The sequence below is a fragment of the Aquarana catesbeiana genome, linkage group LG11 (genome assembly GCF_042186555.1).
Source record: "Aquarana catesbeiana isolate 2022-GZ linkage group LG11, ASM4218655v1, whole genome shotgun sequence".
NCBI lineage: Eukaryota > Metazoa > Chordata > Amphibia > Anura > Ranidae > Aquarana > Aquarana catesbeiana.
This window is the reverse complement of record NC_133334.1, coordinates 211,578,061-211,602,226: the sequence shown is the minus strand read 5'-3', so window position 1 is coordinate 211,602,226 and position 24,166 is coordinate 211,578,061. Positions and strand designations below refer to the sequence as shown.

Genomic DNA, 24,166 nt, shown 5'->3' with positions numbered 1-24,166 from the left:
CAGTGGGGTTCAGGTACAGCCTTCAAAACTGCTGCTGAGAACATGCTGATCTGGATAACTGCTATGTAGAGACTAGCTCAAGCAGGAAGAGGAAATCTTGATTCACCAAAGGATGAAGATTTTTTTATTATAACTATTATGACAATAGTAGGCTAGCAAATTTTTTGTTAGACATCCATCTAGTATGCTAGCAAATACAATAGGCATTCTGTGTGGGGCCAGAGGGTTTATATGGGGACTTGTTTAAACTCTTTTCATTTGCCATTGTGGCAGTATAACCTGATTTTAGAATTCCTCTATTTCTGCGTCCCTCTATGGACAATAAAGAAATTATTTTTTTCTGGACATGAGTGGGTTTGGCCAACAGCAGGGGTTGCCCCTAGGCTGAGTTTTTGTTTTGTTTTATACCTTATATCCTATTCCAGCAGATGGCAGGCTAACCCAGTCATGAAGAATAGACAAAGCTGCATCTGTCAATGAACAAAATAGAACAAAGGGTTGGTATAGTGATACATTTTAAACGATAAGAAACACCATTAAAGCAAAATTTGATTTTTACACATTTTTAACAAAATCATAATCTGCTGTACTGATGACCACTGATGCAAGGAGAAGAGGAAGAGGCCCCAGAGATGTCACATGGTGACAGAAGAAGACTGCCGGATTTAAAATGTATGGCAAATTAAGAAAATAAAGAAAAAACAAGAAAAAGAAAAGAAAAATAGGAGTGGGGTGATTATTTTTTAAACTATTGCTTAAAAACAAAATATTGGTCCCTGATAAGAAATTTCAATTTCATCACCTGAAAATGTTTCACATACATTAGCTGTCAACACCGCAGATTCCTGAAAACATGCAAAGGAAGAAACTGTTTTAGGGTGGAAGGCCATCTAGCGCAGAGTAATGTTTATGCGCAGATATACATTCAGAGCCCTGCTTAATTTGGTTGTTAGGGACTACAGAAAAATTATATTAAATTTGTGTCAAGTAATGAAAATACTTCAGAAATGTGTGAATTGAAAACATTCTGTAATCCGTGATAAAGAATTAAAAAAAAAAAAAGTAATTGAAAACATTCTGTAATCCGTGATAAAGAATTAAAAAAAAAAAAAGTAAATCTGAAAAACAAATACCGGTACATTACTAACATGAAGATTTAAACCAGATCAGATAATTTTTTAGCCACCAGTGTTTCCTTCAGCAACAATGACAGCAGAGTATTAAGACAGCACAAAGTACTGATTTCCTCACCTGTTTTCTTTGCCCTTACAGGAAATGTGACTCAAGTAAAAATGCAGGAACAATTTCCTTGCCTGATACATCCTGTGAAAAGACTCACTGAGAACATCCACTTAAAAAATTGTAAGGCGTGTAATGGGATATTTAAATGCTATTTAAAAACAAAAAAATATATATAAAAGACCACAGCCACCCAAATACCCTCCATCAGACTTGACAATTCAAGCCTCATTTAATATACCTCAACTTGATTGCCTGATTTTACCAACAATATGTGAAGTTATAGTATTAAGAACCAGTTTATTAAATCATTGTTATGTTTAATCATTTTTTTCTACACCATAAACTATATAAAGTCTTAAAGGCTGATTCACACTTTACCAATTTGTTACGGGGCTTTAACACATATATGTTGGGTTAGTGCAGCTCATTTATTATGAATAGGCTTCCAACACAACACAACAGATTGAAAAATGCACATAGTGTGCTGCATTTTTAGCAATGCCGCACACTAAAATGAGGTTTGTGCACTGTGGTGCGCTACACTCTACTATACAGTGCATTTGAGTGTCTCAAAATGCACTGCATGTGTGGCACTGCAACGCATCACACATAGAGCAGTTGTGTTGGCATTCATTATTTTAACTAAGGATGAGCTCCGGCGTGTTCGCAGAGCCCACGCGCAGAGCCCGCCAGGAAGTCGGCACTACACAGCGCTAATCACAGGCAGTGAGACATTTCCCGATCTCTGCAGCCACGCATTGGGACAATGTCTCACTGCTTGTGATTATTGCAGCGCAGTGCCGACTTCCTGGCAGGCTCTGCACGTGGGCTGTGCAAAACACGCCAGAGCTCATCCTTAGTTGTAACACGTGTTAAAGTGGAAATAGAGTCCACTTTTTCCCTTGTACCTACAGGTAAGCCTACAATAAGGCTTACCCGTAGGTACAGTGAATATCTCCGAAATTTGCACTGTTTAGGAGATATTCACACGGGATGCAGCTGGTGACATCACTGGCGCATGCACTTTGAAGGGACGACATACCTGTGCCTTCCCTTCAGAACTTTGTGCCAGGAATGGCGCGCATGTGCACAGGAGTGGTGTCATTGTGGCCCCGGCCATTCATATAGCCGGAGCCAACAAATCCAGGAGGAAGACTGGATGAAGGTGAAAGTGCCAGCGAGCCGTGACAGCGCTGTGCTGGAGAGCTCCTTGTGCAGGCAAGTCTGCCATTATGTGCTAGTATGTGGTGCATACTAGTACATTATGACTTAAAGTGATTGTAAGGGTTTGCTTTGTTTTTTTTTTGTTTTTTTTTTAATAACAAACATATCATACTTAGTCCACTGTGCAGCTCGTTTTGCACAGAGTGGCCCCGAACAACATACTCTGGGGTCCCCCGGCGGCTCCTCCCCACATCAGATATCCCCCTAGGAAAAGCGCTCTCCTGAGGGGGTTACCTTTCTATCCAATCAGGACACCAGACACCAGCTGGAGCTGGTGTGCTCGTTCCCATCACGTAAATTTTGGGGCTCAGGTAAGTATAAGGGGGCTCGAGGGTGCTGCTGCATTTAAAAAAATGTTTTTCATCTTAATGCATAGAATGCATTAAGGTGAAAAACGGCGAGGGTTTAAACCCCTTTAAAGTGATTGTAAAGTCTATTTTTTTTCAAAATAATAAACATGTCATACTTACCTGCTTTGTGCAATTGGTTTTGCACAGAGCAACCCAGATCCTCCTCTTCTAGGGTCCCTCTTCTGTGATCCTGGCTCTTCCCTCCTTGTGAGTGCCCCCACAGCAAGCAGCTTGCTATGGGGGCACCTGAGCTGAGTCACAGCTCCCTGTGTCCATTCAGACACGGAGCCCCACCCCCTCTCTCCCCTAAATTGGCTCGCTGACTTTGATTGACAGCAGCAGGAGCCAATGGTGCCACTGCTGTGTCTCAGCCAATCAGGAGGGAGAATCTCAGACAGCTAAGACACTGGTGGACAGAGGTAAGTGCTAGGGGGGCTGAGGGGGGCTACCGTACACAAAAGGTTTTTCATCTTAATGCATAGAATGCATTAAAATAAAAAAACCTTCTGCCTTTACAACCCCTTTAAAGCAGAGTTCAACCCAAAAAGGAAAGCTCTGCTTGTCTGCCTCCTCCTCCCCCCCTCCCCCATTTGGCACCTTTTGGAGGGGAGCAGAGTACCTGGTTTTGACAGGTATCCGCTCCCACTTCTGTCTGTCTCCCACTCAGCCAGAAGTTTGCCCCCTTCCTCCTTCTACGGTAGATGGCCCATTCACACAGTGCAGTGTGCTTCGCGCATGCGCAGTAGGGAACTGGATGTGAAGCCGCAAGGCTTCACTGCTGGTTTCCCTTAGTGGAGATGGCAGTGGCAGCACCAGATAGCCGATTGAAAAATCGGCTCGGGTGAGGACACCACTGGATTCCTGGACAGGTAAGTGTCCTAATATTAAAGGGGTTGTAAACCCTTGTGTTTTTTCACCTTAATGCATCCTATGCATCAAGGTGAAAAAACACCTGGCAGTGACCAGCCCCCCAGCCCCCCTGTTTTACTTACCTGAGCCCTAGAATTTCCCACAGCGGAAACACGCTCTTCCTCTGCCCGGGGTTCTCAGCTCTTGATTGGATAGACTGATAGCAGCGCAGCCATTGGCTACCGCTGCTGTCAATCAAATTCAATGACGCGGCGCCTGGGGGGGGCAGAGTCCGGCATTCTGCATTCATGGACGCAATTGCTGGACTCAAGAGCACGCCTGCAAGGTAACACCCCCCCCCCCCCCCCCGGGAGAGCGATTCTCCTAGAGGGTTATACGATGTGGGGAGGAGCTACCAGGGCTGCCAGGGGACCCCAGAAGATGATGATCGAGGCCACTGTGTGCAAAACGAACTGCACAGTGGAGGTAAGTATGACATGTCTGTTATTTAAAAAAAAAAAAAAAAAACTCAAAGCTTTACAATCACTTTAAGTCAGCAGCTACAGTATTTGTAGCTGCTGACTTTTATTTTTTCTGAAGGAGCCTGGAGCTCCTCTTTAAATCTGCAGGGGGCCCCATTTTTTTTCTTTTTTTTTTTTTTGTGGTGTTTTTCTACCGCTTTAATGCAAGTGTTGCCTGAATGCACAAGTGTGAATGGGCCCTAAAAATAAATGTGCAAAGTCCCATGAGCTAGCCCAAAACATAATCCTAGACTCTATGGAAAAATGTTACATCTTATTCCTTTTTATTTATATTACTTAAGGCTGGCACACACGGGCCAAATATCGGACGGTTTAACTAAAACTGACCAACATTCGGCCCGTGTGTGCAGCAGCCTGTCCGACAGAAGTCAGTGTAATGACCCGCTTTTATCTAACGGGCATGCTGGAAGACCGACATCCAATTAGCATTTACAAGCCAATGGCTGTGATCACTGATCAGTGTGTTCTGGCGTAGAGGCAGTCCCCCTGTCAGAACACAATAGCTCAGCGGAGGAGATCGGTGCACTAACATTGTTTCGTTAGTATGGCGACCTCTTCATTTTTTTTCATTCAGCTCGCTGGGTTGAACAGATTAACCCCCCCCCCCCCCCCCCCGTGTGTACCTAGCATTTTAGTAATGACCAGGAAACAAGTGTGACAACTATCTACTCCTTGTCTCTTACCTCCTAGGCTATTAGCAGAGTGGCAGTGGCTCTTCTGACACCTATTAGCAGGGAGAGCTACAATTTTTCAGCACAGACATGTGCTGTAGACATTTTCCACAAGAAGTGTCCCACAAGAAGTGTGAAGATGGAATTCTGTCTGACACCTCCTGAATTTCCTTGGCACAGCAGGGAAGTGACCAACCATGCACTATTTCCCAGGTTTCCAAGCTTCCAAGCTTCTCCAATTTCTCAGCACCTCAAGCGATCCCACCTCCATCACTGAAGTGCCAGGTGTGCTCACCCCCTGCCCCGTTTAGACTTCTGATTAACACAGCCACCAGCTACAGGAAGTCTTCTGTCCTAAACCTCCCTGACAAGGTCTTGTGATATGTCAAATGAACAGTGCAGAGAGCTGCAAAGGGATGTCTGGGACAGAAGACTTCCCTGTACATTCTTGCCAGCCACCCTGCTAATCAGTGGTCTGCTTGGTAGATATTCCCTGTGATCTAGGGATGGTGGTGGGGGGTGAGAATGTGCTGTGCTGTTCTGGGGGGGGGGGGGGACAGTAAGCTTGCCTGGAGGGATGTGCTTTGAGTGGATGAGGGGAAAGCCAGCAGATGTAAAGGTGGCAGACAGATACAGGGTGTCCAGCTGTTCCCCACTCCATGCAGACCCCTTCAACATTGCACAAATGTGCAGTTGCTAGTTGTAAAAAAATTGAAGACACGAGACCTCTAGCATTTCCTGGTTACAGGAATGTTTTTGAGATTAATTGCTTTTGGGTGTAATACCACTTTAAATACATGATTCTAGGATTCTCGGATCTCTGTAATGGGCATTTTTATTCCCCAATAAGAGCTAAGAGGAAAATCCACGTGCTAGGACCTGGGACAATTAGCCATGATAACAGCTAGGAAGTGGATACATCTCCCAATGATTAGGTCTCTCAAAAGGTTTCCGGACTCATACTATGCACTGAGGAAAAACTCTGTAGTCAGGTAATACAATCCTGCCTGCTGACCGTACAGGAAAGTACAGGACTAATAAAAGAAGAATGTTTCTTTGTAGGAAAGAGGGAGATACACTCTGCATTACCCTCACTGTATTAAAGGAGAAGTATAGCCAAAGCTCGACTGGCGGTACTTCTCCTATGGGTCACAGGAGTGCAATTTGTAAAAAAAGTTGAAAACCATTTTATCATTTTCCTTCCACTTCACAATTATGTGCCACTCTGTGTTGGTCCAGCACATAAAATCCCAATAAAATACATTTACGTTTTTGGTTGTAACATGACAAAATGTGGTAAATTTTAAGGGCTATGAAAACGTTTTCAAAGTGCTGTGTATATATAAAGGTGTTGAAAACATTCCTCAGAGATTTGGTCCATATTGACATAATAGCATCACACAATTGCTGCAGATTTGTCAACCTCACATCCATGATGCGAATCTCGAATTCCACCACATCCCAAAGGTGCTCTATTGGATTGAGATCTAGTGACTGTGGAGGCCATTGGAGTGCAGTGAACTCATTGTCATGTTCAAGAATACAGTGGTGAGGTAATTAGAGCTTTGTGACATGGTGCATTATCCTGCTGGAAGTAGCCATCAGAAGATGGATACACTATAGCCATAAAGGGATGGACATAGTCAGCAACAATACTCAGGTAGAGCGTGGAGTTTAAACAATGCTTAATTGGTATTAATAGGCGCAAAGCGTGCCAAGAAAATATCCCCTACATCATTATAACACCATTACCAGCCTGTACCGTTGATACAAGGCAGGATGGAACCATGCGTTCGTGTTATTTTTATGCCGAATTCTGACCCGACCATCTGAATGTCGCAGCTGAAAGCGAGACTCATCAGATCAGACAATATTTTTCAAATCTTCTATTGTCCAATTTTGGTAAGCCTGTGTAAACTGTACCTCCACACAACTTCCGCTCTTTGGATATTTTCTCTTTTTCGGACCATTCTCTGTGAACCCTAGTGATGGTTGTGTTTGAAAATCCCAGCAGATCAGCAGTTTTTTTAAATACTCAGACAAGCCCATCTGGCACCAACAACCATGCCACATTCAAAGTCACCTAAATCCCATATATATATATTATATATATTATATATATATATATATATATATATATATATATATATATATATATATATATATACCGTATTTATCGGCATATAACACGCACTTTTTTCCCCTGAAAATCAGGGGAAAATCGGGGGTGCGTGTTATAGGCCGATCCCCCCCCAATTGTGTGTGATCGGAGCGATCGCGGCAATTGCCGCGATCGCCGCTGACATACACAGCCGTGTGGAAATTCAAATACGGCGCCGAGACTGCAGGGACTCGGCGGAGCGGAGCTACACATAGCCGAGAGTCCTCGGGTTTTCTCGGCGCTGCTTACAGTCCCGCCCATAGGGCGGAACTGGGCGGGACTGTAAGCGGCGCCGAGAAAACCCGAGGACTCTCGGCTATGTGTATCAGCACTCCGCCGAGTCCCTGCAGTCTCGGCGCCATATTTAAATTTACACAGGGCTGTGTATGACGGCAGGGATCGCAGCGATCCCACAAAGCTGCACGGGGGCAAGGCTGCACGGGGGGGGCAAGGCTGCACTGGGGCAAGGCTGCATGGGGGCAAGGCTGCATGGGGGCAAAGCTGCACTGGGGCAAGGCTGCACTGGAGAAAAGCTGCACTGACATGGCTGCACTGACATTGCTGCACTGACAAGGCTGCAATGACATGGCTGCACTGACATGGCTGCACTGACAAGGCTGCACTGACAAGGCTGCAATGGACACTGGGGCAAGGCTGCACTGACAATTCTGCACTGGGGCAAAGCTGCACTGACAAGGCTGCACTGACAAGGCTGCAATGGACACTGGGGCAAGGCTGCACTGACACTGACAAGGCTGCAGATGGACACTGATAACGCTGCATTGATGGGCATTTTAATGTAAGTTTTTCTTCCTTAAACTTTACTCCTAAAAGTTTTTTTCCTTAAAATTCCCTCCTTAACTTGGGTGCGTGTTATACGCCGGCGTGTGTTATACGCCGATAAATACGGTATATAAAATGACACAACAAAGTTCTTAACTCACTCCCTGGTCATCTCTCGCCTCGACTACTCCCTTCTCATTGGCTTACCTCTACATAGATTAGCTGCCATACTAATCCACCTTACCAATCGCTCTGTGTCTGTGTCTCCGCTCACCCAACAAATTAAATTCAAAATACTAACAACTTACAAAGTCATCCACAATGTAGCCCACAGCAACACCATTAGCCTAGTCTCAAAATACCAACCTAATCGTTCTTTGTTCCTCTCAAGACCTTCTGCTCTGTAGTTCCCTCGTCACTTCCTCCCATGCTTGCCTCCAGGACTTTTCCAGAGCCTCTCCAATCTTATGGAACTCCTTATCCCAATCTGTCCGATTATCTCCTACTCTATTAGCTTTTAGACGATCCCTGAAAACCCTCCTCTTCAGAGAAGCCTACCCTACCCACACCTAACAACTGTATTTTTATTTTCTCCATCAGTTCACTCCTCCACAGTTATTACCTTTTGTTTCACTTGACCCTCCCTTCTAGATTGTAAGCTCTAAGGAGTAGGGCCCTCTGATTCCTCCTGTATTGAATTGTATTGTAACTGTACTATCTGCCCTCATATTGTAAAGCTCTGCACAAACTGTTGGCGCTATATAAATCCTGTATGATAATAAATAATAATAATATATATACACAGTAGAGCTGCAAGATTAATCATTAAGAATAGAAATTGCAATTCTACTCCTCTCCCGATCTTAAAGTGGTTGTAAACCCAGGAAAAAATAAAAACAAAAAACCTGCAAGACAAGGGCATAATGAACTAGTATGCATAGCATAGCATAGCATAGAGACTTCTGAAGATGACACTGCAGTTTCAGTAAACCAAGACAAGTGCTGCCTATGCCTTGGGAAAAGTCTTAGAATGTGTCACTAACAGCAGCATTTCTTTATTTTGAAGGACACGTATCCAGACCCCACAGCTTGCTTAAGCTCCATGCACACTGAAGCTCATAAACGTCCGTTTTTGGGAGTTTGGGCATTTTTTTAACAGCCCATAAACTCCCCTCTGTGTTACCTATGTGTCCATGCACACACGGACGTTTTTGGAGGTTTATCAGCAGTAGAGTTTATGGGCTGTTTTCTGAACGCCTTAAAATCGCGTTCAGGAGTAGTTTTTCTGTCAATAAATGCTCAAAAATGTGGCTCACCAGCGTTTAACGTTTTTGAGCCATTGGAAAAAAAAAAAAAAAAAACGCGGAAAAACGCTAATAAACGCTATTGCAAAAACGTTAAAAAACGTTGAAAGACTCACTGCAAAGCTACTGCCGTTTTTATAAAGTTACTTTAACGTCCAGTGTGCATGGAGCCTAATTGTCAAGGTCTGTATATGTCATTTGATGAGAAGAAATATATTCAATTTAGACATAAATTGAATTATAATGCTTTGGGCTTTAGTAGCTAATGTTACATTCCAGGAAATAAATAAATAAACACCTTTAACCACTTGCCGACCGCCTCACGACGATGTACGTCGGCAGAATGGCACGGGCAGGCAGAATCACGTACCTGTACGTGATCTGCCTTCCGCGGGCGGGGGGACCGATCGGACCCCCCCGGTGCCCGAGGCGGTCGGCTTCTGACTGGGAGCGTTGGTGACGCTAGTTAGGGAGGTAAATATTTAGGTTCGCCGTCAGCGTTTTATAGCATCAGGGACCCCCATATACTACCGAATAAAGGTTTTAACCCCTTGATTGCCCCCTAGTTAACCCTTTCACCACTGATCACCGTATAACCGTTGCGGGTGACGCTGGTTAGTTCGTTTATTTTTTATAGTGTCAGGGCACCCGCCATTTATTACCTAATAAAGGTTTAGCCCCCTGATCGCCCCGCGGTGATATGCGTTGCCCCAGGCAGCGTCAGATTAGCGCCAGTACCGCTAACACCCACGCACGCAGCATACGCCTCCCTTAGTGGTATAGTATCTGAACGGATCAATATCTGATCCGATCAGATCTATACTAGCGTCCCCAGCAGTTTAGGGTTCCCAAAAACGCAGTGTTAGTGGAATCAGCCCAGATGCCTGCTAACACCTGCGTTTTGCCCCTCCGCCCGGCCCAGCCCAGCCCACCCGAGTGCAGTATCGATCGATCGCTGTCACTTACAAAACACTAAACACACATAACTGCAGCGTTCGCAGAGTCAGGCCTGATCCCTGCGATCGCTAACAGTTTTTTTGGTAGCGTTTTGGTGAACTGGCAAGCATCAACGGCCTAGTACACCCCGGTCATAGTCAAACCAGCACTGCAGTAACACTTGGTGACGTGGCGAGTCAAGCTGGTGAGGTGGCAAGCACAAGTAGTGTCCCGCTGCCACCAAGAAGAAGACAAACACAGGCCCGTCGTGCCCATAGTGCCCTTCCTGCTGCATTCGCCAATCCTAATTGGGAACCCACCACTTCTGCAGCGCCCGTACTTCCCCCATTCACATCCCCAACCAAATGCAGTCGGCTGCATGAGAGGCATTTTCTTTATGTCCTCCCGAGTACCCCTACCCAACGAACCCCCCCCCCAAAAAGATGTTGCGTCTGCAGCAAGCGCGGATATAGGCGTGACACACGCTATTATTGTCCCTCCTGTCCTGACAATCCTGGTCTTTGCATTTGGTGAATGTTTTGAACGCTACCATTCACTAGTTGAGTATTAGCGTAGCGTACAGCATTGCACAGACTAGGCACACTTTCACAGGGTCTCCCAAGATGCCATCGCATTTTGAGAGACCCGAACCTGGAACCGGTTACAGTTATAAAAGTTAGTTACAAAAAAAAGTGTAAAAAAAAAAAATATATAAAATTAAAAAAAAATAGTTGTCGTTTTATTGTTCTCTCTCTCTCTATTCTCTCTCTATTGTTCTGCTCTTTTTTACTGTATTCTATTCTGCAATGTTTTATTGTTATTATGTTTTATCATGTTTGCTTTTCAGGTATGCAATTTCTTATACTTTACCGTTTACTGTGTTTTATTGCTAACCATTTTTTTGTCTTCAGGTACGCCATTCACGACTTTGAGTGGTTATATCAAAATGATGCCTATAGGTTTAGGTATCATCTTGGTATCATTCTTTTCAGCCAGCGGTCGGCTTTCATGTGAAAGAAATCCTAGCGGCTAATTAGCCTCTAGACTGCTTTTACAAGCAGTGGGATGGACTGCCCCCCCCCCCTCCTCCGTGTTTTTCTCTGGCTCTCCTGTCTCAACAGGGAACCTGAGAATGCAGCCGGTGATTCAGCCAGCTGACCATAGAGCTGATCAGAGACCAGAGTGGCTCCAAACATCTCTATGGCCTAGGAAACTGGAAGCTACGAGCATTTCGTGATTTAGATTTCGCCGGATGTAAACAGCGCCATTGGGAAAGCATTTTATCACACCGATCTTGGTGTGGTCAGATGCTTTGAGGGCAGAGGAGAGATTTAGGGTCTAATAGACCCCAATTTTTTCAAAAAAGAGTACCTGTCACTACCTATTGCTATCATAGGGGATATTTACATTCCCTGAGATAACAATAAAAATGACTAAAAAAAAAAAAAAAAATGAAAGGAACAGTTTAAAAATAAGATACAAAAGCAAAAAAATAATAAAGAAAAAAAAAGAAAAGCACCCCTATCCCCCCTGCTCTCGCGCTAAGGCGAACGCAAGCGTCGGTCTGGCGTCAAATGTAAACAGCAATTGCACCATGCATGTGAGGTGTCACCGCGAAGGTCAGATCGAGGGCAGTAATTTTAGCAGTAGACCTCCTCTGTAAATCTAAAGTGGTAACCTGTAAAGGCTTTTAAAGGCTTTTAAAAATGTATTTATTTTGTTGCCACTGCACGTTTGTGCGCAATTTTAAAGCATGTCATGTTTGGTATCCATGTACTCGGCCTAAGATCATCTTTTTTATTTCATCAAACATTTGGGCAATATAGTGTGTTTTAGTGCATTAAAATTTAAAAAAGTGTGTTTTTTTCCCCAAAAAATGCGTTTGAAAAATTGCTGCGCAAATACTGTGTGAAAAAAAAAAAATGAAACACCCACCATTTTAATCTGTAGGGCATTTGCTTTAAAAAAAATATATAATGTTTGGGGGTTCAAAGTAATTTTCTTGCAAAAAAAAATAATATTTTCATGTAAACAAAAAGTGTCAGAAAGGGCTTTGTCTTCAAGTGGTTAGAAAAGTGGGTGATGTGTGACATAAGCTTCTAAATGTTGTGCATAAAATGCCAGGACAGTTCAAAACCCCCCCAAATGACCCCATTTTGGAAAGTAGACACCCCAAGCTATTTTCTGAGAGGCATGTTGAGTCCATGGAATATTTTATATTGTGACACAAGTTGCGGGAAAGAGACACATTTTTTTTTTTTGCACAAAGTTGTCACTAAATGATATATTGCTCAAACATGCCATGGGAATATGTGAAATTACACCCCAAAATACATTCTGTTGCTTCTCCTGAGTACGGGGATACCACATGTGTGAGACTTTTTGGGAGCCTAGCCGCGTACGGGACCCTGAAAACCAAGCACCGCCTTCAGGCTTTCTAAGGGCGTAAATTTTTGATTTCACTCTTCACTGCCTATCACAGTTTCGGAGGCCATGGAATGCCCAGGTGGCACAAAACCCCCCAAATTACCCTATTTTGGAAAGTAAACACCCCAAGCTATTTGCTGAGAGGTATAGTGAGTATTTTGCAGACCTCACTTTTTGCCACAAAGTTTTGAAAATTGAAAAAAGAAAAAAAAATGCTTTTTCTTGTCTTTCTTCCTTTTCAAAAACAAATGAGAGCTGCAAAATACTCACCATGCCTCCCAGCAAATAGCTTGGGGTGTCTACTTTCCAAAATGGGGTCATTTGGGGGGGGTTTGTGCCACCTGGGCATTCCATGGCCTCTGAAACTGTGATAGGCACTGAAGAGGGAAATCAAAAATTTACACCCTTAGAAATCCTGAAGGCGGTGATTGGTTTTCGGGGTCCCGTACGCAGCTAGGCTCCCAAAAAGTCTCACACATGTGGTATCCCCATACTCAGGAGAAGCAGCTAAATGTATTTTGTAGTGCAATCCCACATATGCCCATGGCCTGTGTGAGCAATATATCATTTAGTGACAACTTTGTGCAAAAAAAAAAAAAATTTGTCACTTTCCCGCAACTTGTGTCAAAATATAAAATATTCCATGGACTCAACATGCCTCTCAGCAAATAGCTTGGGGTGTCTACTTTCCAAAATGGGGTCATTTGGGGGGGTTTGTACTGCCCTGCCATTTTAGCACCTCAAGAAATGACATAGGCAGTCATAAACTAAAAGCTGTGTAAATTCCAGAAAATGTACCCTATTTTTTTTCAAAATTTTCGTTTTTTTAAAAAAAACGGCAGAGGTGATCAAATACCATCAAAAGAAAGCTCTATTTGTGGGAAGAAAAGGACGCAAATTTCGTTTGGGTACAGCATTGCATGACTGCGCAATTAGCAGTTAAAGCGACGCAGTGCCAAATTGTAAAAAGTGCTCTGGTCAGGAAGGGGGTAAATCCTTCCTCCTGGGGCTGAAGTGGTTAAAAAAAAAAAAAAAGTTACATTCCAAAACACGCCCAACGCTATCTCTGTTCTAAGCCTGGCCATACACACCCTACCTGAGGCCCTGTGTCACAGTGCAGGTATGTGCAAGACTAAAGGGGCAAAGGGCACAAGTCCAGCCTACTGCAAAGAAAAGAAATCGACACTCCTAAGAAGATTCTTTTCTCAACATACTGGAGAGCTAGAATACCCAAAATACTGCTGAACACAAACGTGTTTTCTTTGGTTATTTTATTTTTCATAGAGTCTAAAAATAATTTGTTAGGAAAAAGGCAAACAAATCTAATAAAATACTAGTAGGGTAAAGCAAGGTTGTTTTTTTTCCCTGAAGATGTTAATTCGGCTTCATAAAATCCACTTCATCATAATCTATATCTCCACTAATAGTAAATTCCCTTATTTAGGTATAATCCCTATAATAAAGCATATCCTATTGCTGCTGAATTTTCTCATTATAATTTGTGTGCCTATAGTGTGTGTGTACGTGCACACACACACACACATATATAAACACACATATAAACCTTGCACTATTATCACAACAGAAGGGACAAAAAAAAAAACGTTTCATATGTCAGTTTAAACAGAGATTATCACTCACGTTCATTGTCATAATGACACTAACAAAGCAACTTAAACTGAGAACACACAGAATTTATACAAATTAGCAATATATCACCATATAACTAACATCAAATTGTATTGCTTAATAAAAAATGACTATAAACAAAAAATAAAGTGTATTTTCCCTGCAAGATACAGCTTGCCATCACAGTGTAGACTACTGTGATCTACAATAAACATGGTACAGTCTTTATGGGGGTTTTGCAACACTGAAACAATTGTGTCAAGGTACAGAACAATGGCACACACCACTTTCAGGGTAGCATCAACTCCCACCTCCCACATCTTGCTAAATGTCATGGGATGTCTTCTATGCTCTGCCTTCACATCAAGGCTGGGAAGGTTTAGTGTTTCCAAAAAAGGAAGTCTCAGACGCCTTTTCGCCCCCTCCCTCTGCCGGCTCTGATGAAGCAGAAGGAACGCCTCTGCAGCTTACATGGCCATATTAGGACATATAGGGCAAACCTTGGTTTCGCTCTCTCTGCTCAGGCAAATACATAGCAGGAATCAGAAAAAAAGAAGCCTTTTACAATCTAACAGATTTTGCTGCCTGCTACACAAGATCATGCAGCACACAATCTCCTCCCTCCAGCAACTGCAGAATAAAGCACCTGCTTCTTTTGCTCGCCCAGTACAAGTGCTACTGCACAAAACCAGATTTGAATGATATCTTTGTTTTTAAATGTTTTACACTACCGATTAGTTCATGCTACATAGATACTTGGATACATTAATCAGAGCTTCAGAAGACATTCTGACACTATAACAATATCAAATATTCTATACCATACAAAGCACTTGACCATAATATTACAGGCATGATTTCTATGTTAACAGAACAAAAGTGGATCAGGATAGAAGCTGCTATAAAAACCAATCCTTCCCTGCTTTGTCACCATAAGTTTATGAAACATTAGTCAGAAACACAGTCATCTAATAAAGCCTGGTGTCATACAATAGATCAACATGCCAAATCCTACTGAACAAAAATGGTATAGTGCTTTGTAAGGCACACTTGTGGCATACCTTGAAATTATCATTTACTGTGAAGAGAAAGAGGAAGAAACCCCAAACTTCCTGGTAGTGAATGATTATTTTTTTCATGTTATGACTACATAATGAAATAGAGTCTTATTATACTCTTGAATTGCCTTCTGTGTAAAACGATTATTTTCCATGTGTGGACATTTCCTGTTCTCAGCCATACATGGCCCCAAGCTAATCAAAAATCCCAGGATGGGGTGACTTTCTTTAAAATGCAATAAATGTAATAGTCATTTTTCATAATGTGGCTAATTTGTATTTCTGTAATAATAAGTATTATACTTGTATCGCATGTTTTAACGATTATGTGCCTTCAATAAATATTTTAGGTAGTGGAAATGCTTGTTGAAAAATGAGTGTACATTACAGCTTAGTATGCGATTCTCCTTTTTAACCTCCATATATTTTAATCCAAATGCACAATTAAAATCTGATAGCAAACCTTCGCTATGTTGCATTGTGGTGCGGTGCTTTGTCGGACCTCACCTCAGTGAACAAAAAAGTGAACCATGAAATCACAGCACACAATAAAGTGCACAAAGATACAGAAATGGTCAAACCTCTGAAGAGAAAGGCCCCATAACCCTGCCACCCCCTCAGGGCACAGGGCTCCTGACAGGGGCAGGGTACGCATTGGTACATCTAGGCCGAAGACAGGTGGACCCACTTCTTAGGGCCCTTTCACACTGGGGCGGTTTGCAGGTGCTATTGCGCTAATAATAGCGCCTGCAAACCGACCCGAAAGTGCTGCTGCTTTGTCTCAAGTGTGAAAGCCCCGAGGGCTTTCACACTGGAGTGGTGCGCTAGCAGGACGGGAAAAAAAGTCCTGCTAGCAGCATCTTCGGAGCGGTGAGGGAGCGGAGTGTATACCGCTCCCTCATCGCTCCTGCCCATTGAAATCAATGGGACAGCGCGGCTATACCGCCAGCAAAGCGCCTCTGCAGAGGTGCTTTGCGGTGGTTTTTAACCCTTTCTCGGCCGCTGGCGGGGGGGGTAAAACTGCCCTTCTAGCGGCCAAATATCGACGGTAGGGTTGTCCCGATACCGAGCATTTGCACAAGAACTTGTACTCAGGCAAATGCTCCCGATGCTTCCCCCGATACCTGGACAGTCAGCAGTGATCGGCGCCTGGGGGAGTTACAAGCTTCTCCCCCCGCGGCTTTCAGCTGCTTTAGTGACATACAGCGGTGATCGGTGCTTGTAACTCCCCCACACGCGATCACTGCTGCCTGTCACCGCATCCTCCATGCCCCCTTCGTTCCGCTGTCCCCCTCCGCTGTCCCTCTTCATTCCGCTGCCCCTCTTCGTTCCGCTGTCCACCTCCGCTGTCCCCCTCCGTTCCTCTGTCCCTCTTCGTTCCGCTGTCCCCCTCCGTTCCTCTGTCCCGCCGTTCCGCTGTCCCCATCTCTTCCTCTGTCCCCCTCCGTTCTGCTGTCCCCCTCCGTTCTGCTGTCCCTCTCCGTTGTGCTGTCCCTCTCTCTCCATGTCCTCCTTCCTTTCTGTATGGACAGAGTCAGCTGACTCTGTCCATTCACATAATGAAACATTGTAATCTCCTGTGATTACGATGTGTCAGTTTATGAATGGAGAGGAGCCGCTGTCTTCTCTCCATTCATTCTCAGTGCAGCTGAGGCTGCAGAGAAAGGGACTGGGGAATCTCTATCCTCTGTCTCTTTCTCTGTCTCAAGGGGGAGATATCAGAGGTCTGTTAAGACCCCTGATATCTCACCAAAGCCCCCCAACAGGGCTGATTAAAAAAAAAAAAAAACACATATTGCAATAAATAATAAAAAAAAATATTATTGTAATAAATAATAATAATGTAAATAAAAAAAAAACACACAGACACCATTCACCCCCTCCCCCCCTAAAAAAAAAAGAAAAAAAAGAAAGCATTGTTTAAAAAAAAAAAAAAACACTGTCACGTGACATTGAAAAAAAAGTATCGGTATCGGCGAGTATTTCAAAAAAAGTATCGGTACTTGTACTCGGTCCTAAAAAAGTGGTATCAGGACAACCCCAATCGACGCTTTACCGCCAACGCCGCCCCCCGCCCCAGTGTGAAAGGGCCCTTAGGGACCAGCTTAAGGCTGTCCACCAAGTACTTGGTGAGGGACTCTCCAAGCAATGACACACTTACAGTATGACTAAATGCAAAACTTAATTTTTGTTTGTTTTGGATAGAGTGAAGAGGGATTAGAACATCTGTCAGGTTTTAATTGCTGTTTATGACCCCATTGGGGAAACTCACTCTCCCTATTTTTCCTGTTTAACATGATCATCGAAAGTAAAAGAAAATCACAAATTTTGGGTTGTCAACAGAACAGTAACAGTGGAGAAATCATCCAATAGGTACAGGTTTGGGTGACCTTGGTGACAACCAGGGATTCTCTGACTTTAAAAGGATTTCTTCTCACATCCTGTTTTGGTTGTGGAACAGGAAGTGAAGGGAAATCTTCCAAATGGAACATAGATAGCAAAAGAAAAAAAACTGACAATGGTTATAACTCTCCCTTACTCTATACAATATTGGCAACATCTCCATGTACAGCAGGTAAAAGAAGTATTGAACACATCACCATTTTTCTAGCTAATTTATTTCTAAAGGCACTACTGACCTGAAATCTTCGCCACATGTCAGTAACAGCCCATGCAATCCATACATACTCACATACACACTAGTCACATACATTGCTCAGGTGTGATTTTGACCCTTTTTCCACACCAACAGTCTTCAAATCCTGAAGGTTCCATGGGCCTCTTCTATGAACTCTGATCTTTAGTTCTTTCCATTGATTTTCTATTGAATTCAAGTCAGGTGATTGGCTGGGCCATCCTAGCAGTTTTATTTTCTTTCTTTGAAACCAATTGAGAGTTTCCTTGGCTTTGTGTTTGGAATCATTGTCTTGCTGAAATGTCCACCCTCATTTTAGCTTAATCATCCTGGTAGATGGCAGCAGATTTTTATCAAGAATGTCTTGGTATATTTTTCCATTCATCCTTCCTTCAATGATATGAAGTTTCACTGTTGGTATGGGAGTGTTTTTGGGGTGATGTGCAGTGCCATTTGACCTCCAAACATGGTGTGTATTATGGCATCCAACAAGTTCAATTTTTGTCTCATCTGACCACACTATATTTTCCCAGTATTTCACAGGCTTGTCTAGATGTTGTGCAGCAAACTTTAAACGAGTTTCAACATGCTTTTTTTTCAGCAATGGAGTGGTGAGCGTGCATACAGACCATGGCGGTTGAGTGCATTACTTATTGTTTTTTTTTTGCTAATTCCATGTCTTTCTGAAGCTCTCCACAAGTGGTTCTTGGCTCTTGGACTAACTCTTCTGATAATTCTTTTCACTCCTCTGTCAGAATTCTTGCGAAGAGCACCTTGTCGTGGCTGGATTATGGTGAATAAATGTTCTTTCCACTTCTGGATTATGGCCCCAACAGTGCTCACTGGAACATTCAGAAGTTTAGAAATCCTTCTGTACCCAATGCCATCAGTATGTTTTGCAACAATATGGTTGTGAAGGTCTTGAGAGAGCTCTTTGCTTTTACCTATCATGAGATGTTTCCTGTGTGACACCTTGGTAATGAGACACCTTTTTATAGACCATCATTTGAGACTGAACCATCTGATATTAATTTGCACTGACAAGGGGCAGGATTGCTTTCTAATTACTGATAGAATTCAGCTGATGTCTTGGCTTTCCATGCCTTTTTGCACCTCCCTTTCTTCATGCGTTCAGTACTTTTTCCATGTGTCATTCCATTTTATACACATAACTTAATTTCTGAACTTATTTGTTTTGGTTTCTTTGTATGTATGAATTGCATGGGTTGTTATCAACATGTGGTGAAAATTTTGTGTTCAATACTTATTTTACCCGCTGTATAACAATTCTTTTAATCACACATCACAGCTCTTTCGCTGCATGCTACTTCTGGAAGTGATGTCCTGCACAGTAAAGCTTAGCCAGCATTGTACATAACTTTCTCATGATAGCAGTTGGCTAATAGAGATGGGCTTGGGCAAGTTCAGGGTTCCTTGTCCCAACCCACCTGCCTGTTCCCGCCAGGAAGTCAACACTGCACACCGCTAATCACAGGCCGTGAGACATTTTCCAGTCTGCAGCTGCACAGACCGGGAAATGTCTCACTGCCTGTGATTAGCAGTGCACAGTGATGGCTTCCTGACAGGATCGGGCAGGTGGGTTGGGACTAGGAACCCAAACACACCCGAGCCCATCTCTTTTGGCTACATAGACTCATGCTGCGTACACACGATCGGAAATGCCACCAGCAAAACTCCAATGAGAGCCTTTTGTCGGAAAATGCGACCATGTGTATGCTCTATCGGTCTTTTGCTGGCGGAATTCCAGCCAGCAAAAGATTGAGAGCATGTTCTCTATTTTTCGGTCGGGAAAATTTCCTATCCGAAAATGCGATCGTCTGTATGCAATTCGGACGCGCAAAAAACGATGCATGCTTGGAAACAATTTGACGCATGCTCGAAAGCATTGAACTTCATTTACTTGGCTCGTCGTAGTGTTGTACGTCACAGCGTTCCTTGACGGTCGAAAGTTCAGAGAACTTTTGTGTGCCCGTGTGTATGCAAGGCAAGCTTGAGCGGAATTCCGTCAGAAAAACCATCCAAGTTTTTTCTGACGGAAATAACGATTGTGTGTATGCGGCATTAGACTAAAATAATCACTGTTCAGACAAGGGAATGCCCATACAGAACACTAGTACTGTCATTTGTTAACAACAGTAACCAATTACCTCCAATTAATGCAATCAAAGAATATTTTTTGCACTAGATAACTAAAAAAAAAAAAGGGTTCACCTAACTGTGTGAACTAGTGTATAATTTCACATTAGAGTGTTACATATTCAGCGAGCGATCTAGTAATAATAATCTATATCTTAGATTCAGTAGAATGTTGCAGGGCTCATCCAAGAAAGAAAACACGAATGCTATCAGTAAAAATGCTCCTAATACCTGTGATAATCCACACTAAAATATACGTCGATCAAAAAATCCATATCTTGTGCTAACTGAACTGAACAGTGTTCAGTGGCACATGACGTTAAGTTGCGGAAAGTTGATTACTGTTTGATATTTGTATACAGGCTGCTTTGCTTTACTTCCTATATTGCAAACAGTTACGAAATAATGAAAGGTCAGATTAGAAGGAGAACTCTGCTCAGACCATATTAGGAAATACACAAAGGATTTCATGCATAAAGTGTAAGCACACCAACAGCTTGAAAAATAATGCACACAACTTGCAGGTATCCTTTCACTTCTAGAAGATTGACTATAGAGAAAAAAAAAAACAGATCTTTTCTTACAACATGATCACAATGTAAGCAAAACTGAGCTATCAAGTTCCATAAGGTTACATTATCATAGTAAACGAATGAACAAGCAGAAAAGAGAACAGCTGTCTTCTTAAAGTGGACCTCTCACTAAATTTACAAAGGTGCACTCCTGGTGAGAACGGTAAGCAGGACTAATAGAGGGAGTAAAATCTCCCCAACGGGGACACAGATGGCAATAAATACCTGATAGGTGTTCAAATTGCTCTCCACTTAATCCGAAACTAAAAAGTTTTTTCCTGTTATTTATACTTCAAACCCCAAAACAAAAATGGCATATACTGCAGCTTACCAATCCTTAGATATGGTGGCTGTACTAGTTTTGTTTTTTGGGCTTTCTCTGTTTATTTTCGCCTGGTGATCCAGACAGTAAGTCTGATATTTTTTAACTTCTTTTAAGAGAACAAGCTGTTCAGCAAAAAGTGGCAGTTACAGGGTTGGTACAAACCATTTAACACTGACAGAATTGCTTACAATGATCTGTTTTTATTCATTTATGTAAAACCTTTATCCCAAATGGAAAAAACATGTGCTATAACTGCTTAAAATGTGTTAACTGGAGTTTGACTTTAGCACCTCTCAGAAAATACTGGGATACATTCCATGCCACTTCACACTAAATGAGCATTGCAGCTTGTACACACCACAGACGTGAATGCAGGTTGTTTTGTACTTCCTAAAAGGAACCCAATCATCAAGTGAAACAAGTGTCAAGGTGATTTTGTCAAGAATAGATAGATTTGCAAATGTACATAAACACTTGACAACATACTATTCTGCCAAAGATGGCAATTATGCGCCAAGAAGCTTGCTTTGGGGTGCACTCGGCAGGGGAGAGGAGCCAGGAACATCGTTGGGGGGCCATAGAAGAGGAGGATCGTAGCTGGTCTGTGCAAAGACCATTGCACAGAGTGGGTAAGTATAACATGTATGTATCATAGCGGCTACCCACTCTGATTACCCGATGTACCTGCTGTTACACTTGTACAAACTAACCAATTAATTTGTATATGTTTATATGTTTTCTTTCTTAAAATTTGAATAAAAAAATATTTAAATAAGTATAACATGTTTGTTATTTTTTTTTAAAAGTCTAGGTTTACGATCATTGTAAGTGGTTGTAAACCTCAGACATGAAATATGAACAAAGCATATATCCCTCCATAGTGGGTACTTGTCTCAATTAAAAGCACTAAGTGTCAATTCTGTCTGCTGCTTCCTTCCTCTGCTATCAGCATGAGTCACTTCTGACAAGTTTTTATGACACCAAGAAAAAAATGGTGACAGAGGAGGGATCTCCAGCTGACAATGACTATGCTCGGGGGGCAGAGCGAAACGCATTGGTTGCGTGACCTGGCGGGAACCTAGGCCGAAGTCGTCCTTCCTACTGTTGTACTACTCGTGTGGATGTGCAGCATCAGGGATCCCTTCCCCCATCTCTCCAGTGGTCACAGGAGCCAGGACAAGCTCCACTCCCGCTGCAGCAGATGCATTTACCATCTACATTGCTCCCTGAACCAGCACACGAGCCTGAGCGGCACACTAATCCTCCAGGGATCCCCAATTAATTGATAATTAGCTCTGTTCGTGTGAGCTCTCAGAGCTCTCCTCACTGACCTTGGCAGAGTGTACTTTCATCTCTCCGTCCCCTTTTTTCTAAACTCTCAGACAAGCATTATAATTTAGCACTTTGAACTGATGTAGAATAGAGAAGACTGAAGAAAAAAAGGGGCAACTTATGTAGGAGGGTTTGTTTTACCTATGTGTATCACCTGGGGATAGTCACTTCACTGGGTATATGGAAAGGTTTACAACCACTTTAAGTGGTCTCTCAGTTTACAAACAGCAACACTGACCTCCATAGCAAGCCATGTTCCCATAAAAGATGCAGATAGTAAACACAGACTGATAATACCAGTGTTCCCAAATCACTTTCATTCCCTCAAGCTCATACAGACATTCACTGTACCCTCCTAAAAAACTGTTCATTTGTTTAAAAAAATGTATACATGTTCTTTAAACAGCCAACCATGTTTCGCTATTTGAATAGTGCCACTGTATGAGGCTGACACCAAGGCAAATTTAGGTGCTTACATTGCTTGCATTTAAAGCAAGTTTAGTCATTTTTTTTGGGGGGGGGGGGGGGGGATAGAGCACCAAACACATTGGTTATGTGCAATCTTGTGTATCCTGATATTTATAGGGGGACTGTTTCTGCCAAAAAACACCACCTCAGAGCCACCAGATACTGTCCTAAGCGGCTGTTTTTCGGTGCTGTAAAGGTTGATAGCAGTTACTTCTACTGAGAAAAGTTGCGCCCCTTGCCTGTCTCCTCCTATCCTCTCTGTCATTCACAGAATTCATACCATTACTGTTCCACACTGCACTGTGTTCTGTCAATGGAAGTGGATAATTTGCATGACAGAATCCCCTCTGCCTATTCACAGAATGTGATTTATAGCAGAACTCCATCTTTCTATTCCTGTAAGGTGTGCCGGGGAGGATTTTTAGCAGAAGCAGCCCCCTGCAGGTAATGGGATACACACCATTACACATAATTAGTATGTATGGCCCTGGTGCCCAACCTCTGGCTGTTAAACACTTTTTGTGTGGCCCTTCAAGCCACTGATCTGTGTTTCCCTATTGCCCTGTTATAGCAGTGATTTCTGGCACTCGCATGCAATTTGTCTCCAGCTTATGACTTTTTCCTGAGTCATATCCCCACTCTCCAACACCTACTATAGCATGCTCACAGTCCCTGACCATCTCTTGTATCATGCCCTCAGTCTCTGACCATCTCTTGTATCATGTCCTCAGTCTCTGACCATCTCTTGTATCATGTCCTCAGTTTCTGACCATCTCTTGTATCATGTCGTTAGTCTCTGACCATCTCTTGTATCATGTCCTCAGTCTCTGACCATCTCTTGTATCATGTCCTCAGTTTCTGACCATCTCTTGTATCATGTCGTTAGTCTCTGACCATCTCTTGTATCATGTCCTCAGTCTCTGACCATCTCCTGTATTATGCCCTCAGTCTCTGACCATCTCTTGTATCATGTCCTCAGTCTCTGACCATCTCCTGTATTATGCCCTCAGTCTCTGACCATCTCTTGTATCATGTCCTCAGTTTCTGACCATCTCTTGTATCATGTCGTTAGTCTCTGACCATCTCTTGTATCATGTCCTCAGTCTCTGACCATCTCCTGTATCATGTCCTCAGTCTCTGACCATCTCCTGTATCATGACCTCAGTCTTTGACCATCTCTTGTATTATGTCCTCAGTCTCTGGCCATCTCTTGTATCATGTCCTCAGTCTCTGACCATCTCTTTATCATGTCCTCAGTCTCTGGCCATCTCCTGTATCATGTCCTCAGTCTTTGACCATTTCTTGTATCATGTCCTCAGTCTCTGACCATCTCTTGTATCATGTCCATAATCTCTGACCATCTCTTCTATCATGCCCTCAGTTTCTAACCATGTCCATGGTCCCTGACTATCTTTTCTACTATCTCTGCAGTCTCTGACCATCTCCTGTATTATGTCTGCAGTCTTTGCCCATCTTCTCTACTATGTCTGCTGTCTCTGAC

General features: G+C 43.0%; 1 protein-coding gene across 7 annotated transcripts in view; it reads right to left on the bottom strand.

The window, feature by feature from the left end:
- MUS81 (MUS81 structure-specific endonuclease subunit) overlaps window positions 1–24,166 on the bottom strand; it is a 293,609-nt gene that overhangs the window by 268,218 nt on the left and 1,225 nt on the right. For 2 of the 7 annotated variants that reach the window (XM_073605255.1, XM_073605254.1), the window contains exon 2: window positions 409–470. The exons of 3 other annotated variants lie outside the window; for them this stretch is intronic. The gene's annotated coding sequence lies outside the window, so the exon portion shown is untranslated. Of the gene's footprint in view, window positions 1–408; window positions 471–802; window positions 832–1,251; window positions 1,290–24,166 lie in introns of those variants that run through there. 2 more of the 7 variants (XM_073605256.1, XM_073605257.1) reach the window with 2 other exon arrangements.